The 6,345-nt window shown below is 43.5% G+C and overlaps 1 non-coding gene across 1 annotated transcript; it reads left to right on the top strand.

The window, feature by feature from the left end:
• The first annotated feature begins 293 nt into the window (after window positions 1-293).
• Window positions 294-366, top strand: trnaf-gaa (transfer RNA phenylalanine (anticodon GAA)). The gene has a single exon. It is a non-coding gene; the product is annotated as a tRNA-Phe (tRNA).
• The last annotated feature ends 5,979 nt before the right edge of the window (window positions 367-6,345 follow it).

Below are 6,345 nucleotides of genomic sequence, written 5' to 3'. Positions count from 1 at the left end.
TCATGAGCAGAGAGTACAGGGAGTGTTTGAAATGAGCAAGTCTCGCTTTGATTCAGGACTCTTACCTCTCAGCAGCATCTCACTATGAAAGATTGAATTTGATCTCATTGCATTCTCAGCTCGGGGTCTGTGCGGCTCAGTGGCACTTCTGGCTGTCTCCCGCTTCACAATCCATCAGTACTGCGAAAGCAATGGGGAATATTACTCACATGTTGTGTTCTTTAATTTTTTGGAAAACTTGAATGTATGTATTTTCTTCCAAAACAAGGACACCAAGCCGCGGTTTATGTAGGGCTGAAATAGCTCAGTTGGAAGAGCGTTAGACTGAAAATCTAAAGGTCCCTGGTTCAATCCCGGGTTTCAGCAATTTTGCTTCCTTATGCGTCCCTTGCCTTGGTTGTGATTTTCCAGTTGCACAATTTACTTTGAAATTATTTACCAAGCACCAGTGGATTGAATTTGAGAAACAACACAGAGTCATTTACAGCACAGAAGGTGGTCGTTTGGCCTATCACGTCCATGCTGGCTCTCCCCGGAGCAATCTAGTCAGTTCCACTCACCAGCTCGATCCCTTTCCTCCTGCAATTTTCTTTCCTTCAAGTATCCATCTTATTTCCCTTTCAAATCATTGATTGTCTCTGCTTCCACCACACTCGTGGGCCAAGACATTACTACCCACAGCATAAAAATTCCACCTCATCAAGGATGGGAAATACTTACATCTTCTATATTTGCTTATTCTCTATTTCTATGAGAATAGACTGACAGTCAACATGAAAGGAAACCCAAAAATCTTCGAGCAGCATGTAAATGATAACTGGGTAGTAAGAGGTTGAGTCGGGCCTATAAGGGACAAAAAGGATAATATAAGCTGAGAGGTGCAGGGCAATGTTAATCTACTTAATGAGTACTTTGTATCAGTGATCACTAAGGAAGTGGAATTTGACAAAATATCAGTCGAAGTGAAGAGAGTAGAGGCAATGGAGAGAGTACAAATTAGGAGAGGGAGGTACTAAAAAGGCTGGCTGTGCTTAGGGAAGATAAATCACCTGGTCCGGATGGCTCACATCCCAGGTTGCGAAAAGAAATGCGGATGCAGATAACGGAAGGGCTTGCTATAATCTTCCAATCTTCCCTGGATACGGGGGAGGTGCCAGAGGATTAAACAGTGGCAAATGCGACACCCTTATTCAAGAAAGGGTGTAAGGACAGTCCGGGTAACTACAGGCTAGTTAGATTAACAGCAGCGGTGGGTAAGGTTTTGGAAAGAATAATCAGGGTAAAAAATCAACAGTCACATGGAGAGGTTTGAGTTAATTAAGGAGAGTGAGCATGGATTTATAAATGGGAGTTCATGCTTGACTAATCTAACTGCATTTTTTGATGAACTAACAGAGCAGGCTGATGAAGGGAATGCAGTGGATGTTGTTTATATTGATTTTAAGGAAGCGTTTGACAAGGTACCACATAAAAGGGCGGTTAACAAAATTAAGGTTCGTGGAAAAGGAGGGTCAGTGTCCAATTGGATAGAAAATTGGTTTAAGGACAGAAAACAGCGAGTCTTATTAAATGGTTCTTTGTCAGACTGGAGGATAGTCGACAGTGGTGTTCCCCAAGGGTCAGTGCTAGAACCACTACTTTTTTTGCTCAAGGTAATTGACTTGGATCTTGGAATACAGAGTAGAATCTCAAAATATGCCGATGACACCAAACCTGGAGGAGCGGCAAACAGTGAAGATGATATGAACTGCCTGCAACAGGACAGTGATAGGCTAGCAGAATGGGCAGACAGGTGGCAGATGGAATTTAATAGTGACATGTGTGAGGTGATGTATTTTGGCATAAGGAATAGGGAGAGGCAATATATACTTAATGGCACAGTTCTAAAGAGTGTACTGGAAAAGAGGGACTTGGGGTTCATGTGCATCGATATTTGAAGGAGGCAAGTCATATTGCGAGAGTGGTTCGCAAAGCATATGGGATCTTGGGCTTTATAAGTAGAGGCATTGAGTACAAAAGCAGGGAAGTTATGCTGAACCATTATAAAACTCTGGTTAGGCCCCAATTGGAGTGTTGCTTCCAGTTCTGCTCAGCAGACTTTAGAAAGAATGTGAGGGTCCTTGAGAGGACGCAGAGGCGATTTACCAGAATGGATCCAGGGATGGGGGATTTTAGTTACAAGGTTAGGTTGGAAAAGCCAGGATTATTCTGCCTTTCTCAAAGGAGATTGAGTGGAGAATTGATAGAGGTGTATAACACCTCTAGAGAACAGGCCATCCTGGACTGGGTATTGTGTAATGAGAAAGGATTAGTTAACAATCTTGTTGTGTGCGGTCCCTTGGGGAAGTGCGCCCATAATATGATAAAATTCTTCATTAAGATGGAGAGTGAGAGAGTTGATTCCGAGTCTCGGGTCCTATATCTAAACAAAGAAAACTATGAAGGTATGAGGCGGGAGTTGGTTTTGATAGATTGGGGAACGTTACTTGAAGGGTTGACAGTGGATAGGCAATGGCTAGCATTTAAAGAGCGCATGGATGAATTACAACAATTGTTCATTCCTGTCTGTGCAAAATAATGGGGAACAAAGAAATGGCAGACCAATTAAATACATACTTTGGATCTGTCTTCACAAAGGAGGATACAAATTCTCTCGCAGAAATGTTGGGGAACATAGGGTCTAGTGAGAAGGAGGAACTGTATGAAATCAGTATTAGTAGGGAATGTTTGGGAAATTGATGGGATTGAAGGCCGATAAATCCCCCAGGGCCTGATAATCTACATCCCAGAGTACTTAAGGAAGTGGCCCTTGAAATAGCAGATGCATTTCTGGTCTTTTTTCAAAATTCTATCGACTCTGGAACAGTTCCAATGGATTGGACGGTAGTTAATGTAACTCCACTATTTAAAAAAAGAGGCAGAAAGAAAACAGCGATTTATATACCGGTTAGCGAGGCCTGGACAAGGTATGCTAGCCAAGAGCGACGTCTCAATTCATTCCATCTTCGCTGCCTTCGGAGAATACTTGGCATCAGGTGGCAGGACTATATCTCCAACACAGAAGTCCTTGAAGCGGCCAACACCCCCAGCTTATACACACTACTGAGTCAGCGGCGCTTGAGATGGCTTGGCCATGTGAGCCGCATGGAAGATGGCAGGATCCCCAAAGACACATTGTACAGCGAGCTCGCCACTGGTATCAGACCCACCGGCCGTCCATGTCTCCGCTATAAAGACGTCTGCAAACGTGACATGAAATCGTGTGACATTGATCACAAGTCGTGGGAGTCAGTTGCCAGCATTCGCCAGAGCTGGCGGGCAGCCATAAAGACAGGGCTAAATTGTGGCGAGTCGAAGAGACTTAGTAGTTGGCAGGAAAAAAGACAGAGGCGCAAGGGGAGAGCCAACTGTGCAACAGCCCCGACAAACAATTTTCTCTGCAGCACCTGTGGAAGAGCCTGTCACTCCAGAATTGGCCTTTATAGCCACTCCAGGCGCTGCTTCACAAACCACTGACCACCTCCAGGCGCGTATCCATTGTCTCTCGAGATAAGGGGGCCCAAACGAAGCCTGACATCAGTCGTGGGGAAAATGCTGGAGTCCATCATAAAAGATGTTATAGCAGAGTGCAATAATAACTCGTCTCCACTCCTAGTATTTCTAAATCCCACACATTCACTATAATGTGAACAATTATTTCCTGTTGTGTCTCTCTCAGATTTGTAAACTTCACTGTATTGGAGTGAGGTGACATCTACTGGCGGGAAGCAAGAACTGCAATCAAGCAGCAGAAACTCCACAGTCTGTCAGGGTTAAAGAAACATTGCAATGTGAGGATACAGCGAACTGGTTTGATTGGGTAGATGGAGACATGATTACACTTGTAGTGGTGTCTGAAGCAAAGGCCAGAAATACAAAATTGTCATTAATAAAAGAAATGAGGAATTCATGAAAAATGTAGTAACGTAGTGAATGGTTAGAATGTGAATAGAATAGAAAGTGAGATTGGATGGACAGAAGCAGTCTGAAAGGATGGCTAAACAAAAGGTGAGTGCCCTGAAACGTTAACTGTGTTTCTCACAGCACAGATGCTGCCAGAGCTGCTGAACATTTCCAGCACTTTCTGTTTTTATTTCAGCATTTGCAGGATGTTGCTTTGATCTGAAAAAAATGGATGATTGGCTGGGGGGTTCCAGTGAAATTCCACAGCAGCTAATAAAGCCTGACCTGTCAGCGGCTCGTTGGTGTAGGGGTATGATCCTCGCTTAGGGAGTATGGTTAATTAACATGCGAGAGATCCCGGGTTCAAGTCCCGGATGAGCCCTGGTCTGCTGGCATTTTTAGATTAAGGTTATCTATTGGTTACAGCCTTGCAGAAGGCGGAATTGACTTCCATCCGGAGCTGGCTTGAGGACAAGACAACTGGATTCAAAGAGCTTGTCGACAAAATTGTAATTAACTAAATGTCCAGATAGCCAAGTGGGAATATAAAGTTGTTGCTGGAATTGTGACCTGACTCCAAAAACATCTGGACTGGAATGGAATGGAATTCTTCAGTGTTTCTGTTGTTTGACTTGCATTGACTCATCGATTTTCTTGTTTTTCACATTGTCGATGCCTTTGAATAATTGTGGATCCTTCTTCAGAGTGTCTTCTTTCACCAGGTAGTTCTGACCTCTGATGATGTTGATTGTAATCAACTTCAATTCGCTGATAGTTTTGGAAGTGAGCAGATTTCCTTTGCTTGAGTCGACAACATGGAACTCAGTCTGACATGTGGACCCATGGGAGGATTTGAATGCCATCCCTGCGTTGGAGTTGCATCCATCCAATAAGAGACCGAGTAGAAGTGACAGTTCTGTCAGTCGAATATGAGACTTTTAATGGCAGGGTTGTGAGTTTGAGTGCCATTCTGTTTTCCCTTTTTTAAGGCTTCATGAGCAGAGAGTACAGGGAGTGTTTGAAATGAGCAAGTCTCGCTTTGATTCAGGACTCTTACCTCTCAGCAGCATCTCACTATGAAAGATTGAATTTGATCTCATTGCATTCTCAGCTCGGGGTCTGTGCGGCTCAGTGGCACTTCTGGCTGTCTCCCGCTTCACAATCCATCAGTACTGCGAAAGCAATGGGGAATATTACTCACATGTTGTGTTCTTTAATTTTTTGGAAAACTTGAATGTATGTATTTTCTTCCAAAACAAGGACACCAAGCCACTGTTAATGTAGGGCTGAAATAGCTCAGTTGGGAGAGCGTTAAACTGAAGATCTAAAGGTTCCTGGTTCAGTCCCGGGTTTCAGCAATTTTGCTTCCTTATGCGTCCCTTGCCTTGGTTGTGATTTTCCAGTTGCACAATTTACTTTGAAATTATTTACCAAGCACCAGTGGATTGAATTTGAGAAACAACACAGAGTCATTTACAGCACAGAAGGTGGTCGTTTGGCCTATCACATCCATGCTGGCTCTCCCCGGAGCAATCTAGTCAGTTCCACTCACCAGCTCGATCCCTTTCCTCCTGCAAGTTTCTTTCCTTCAAGTATCCATCTAATTTCCTTTTCAAATCATCGATTGTCTCTGCTTCCACCACACTCGTGGGCCAAGTCATTACCACCCACAACATAAGAAAGTTCCACCTCATCAAGGATGGGAAATACTTACATCTTCTATATTTGCTTATTCTCTATTTCTATGAGAATAGACTGGCAGTCAACATGAAAGGAAACCCAAAAATCTTCGAGCAGCATGTAAATGATAAGTGGGTAGTAAGAGGTTGAGTCGGGCCTATTAGGGACAAAAAGGATAATATAAGCTTAGAGGTGCAGGGCAATGTTAATCTACTTAATGAGTACTTTGTATCAGTGATCACGAAGGAAGTGGAATTTGACAAAATATCAGTCGAAGTGAAGAGAGTAGAGTCAATGGAGAGGGTACAAATTGAGAGAGGGAGCTACTAAAAAGGCTGGCTGTGCTTAGGGTAGATAAATCACCTGGTCTGGATGGCTGGCATCCCAGGTTGCGAAAGGAAATGCGGATGCAGATAATGGAAGAGTTTGCCATAGTCTTCCAATCTTCCCTGGATACGGGGGAGGTGCCAGGAGTAAACAGTGGCAAATGCGACGCCCTTATTCAAGAAAGGGTGTAAGGACAGTCCGGCTAACTACAGGCTAGTTAGATTAACAGCAGCGGTGGGTAAGGTTTTAGAAAGAATAATCAGGGTAAAAAATCAACAGTCACTTGGAGAGGTTTGAGTTAATTAAGTAGAGTGAGCATGGATTTATAAATGGGAGTTCATGCTTGACTAATCTAACTGCATTTTTTGATGAACTAACAGAGCAGCTTGATGAAGG

The sequence above is a fragment of the Heterodontus francisci genome, unplaced genomic scaffold, assembly GCF_036365525.1.
Source record: "Heterodontus francisci isolate sHetFra1 unplaced genomic scaffold, sHetFra1.hap1 HAP1_SCAFFOLD_51_1, whole genome shotgun sequence".
Taxonomy (NCBI): Eukaryota; Metazoa; Chordata; class Chondrichthyes; order Heterodontiformes; family Heterodontidae; genus Heterodontus; species Heterodontus francisci.
Note: the sequence above shows the minus strand (reverse complement) of the source record. Positions and strands in the feature narration are given on the sequence as shown.